Genomic DNA, 222 nt, shown 5'->3' on the forward strand with positions numbered 1-222 from the left:
GCCACTAGTATCTGCGTGGCTTTATTAATAATGATGAAAATTAATACTGGTTTTCATAGGCCTCTCCATTTGTGTCTGACGATTATGGCGATAGCGACTGTTTCTTGTTGCCATATAATGCCATCAGTTCAAAGTCAACTTAATAGACTATGTTACAAATATAATATACTTTCTTTCTTTTTTGTCCTTGTCATTATTATAAAAAAAATATTTGTTAGTAGG

General features: G+C 31.5%; 1 protein-coding gene across 1 annotated transcript in view; it reads right to left on the bottom strand.

Moving 5' to 3' along the window:
• The window catches only part of LOC119585619 (multiple epidermal growth factor-like domains protein 6), a 170,724-nt gene that overhangs the window by 10,207 nt on the left and 160,295 nt on the right, over positions 1-222 (bottom strand). The window lies entirely within an intron of this gene.

The sequence above is a fragment of the Penaeus monodon genome, chromosome 20 (assembly GCF_015228065.2).
Source record: "Penaeus monodon isolate SGIC_2016 chromosome 20, NSTDA_Pmon_1, whole genome shotgun sequence".
Lineage (NCBI taxonomy): Eukaryota > Metazoa > Arthropoda > Malacostraca > Decapoda > Penaeidae > Penaeus > Penaeus monodon.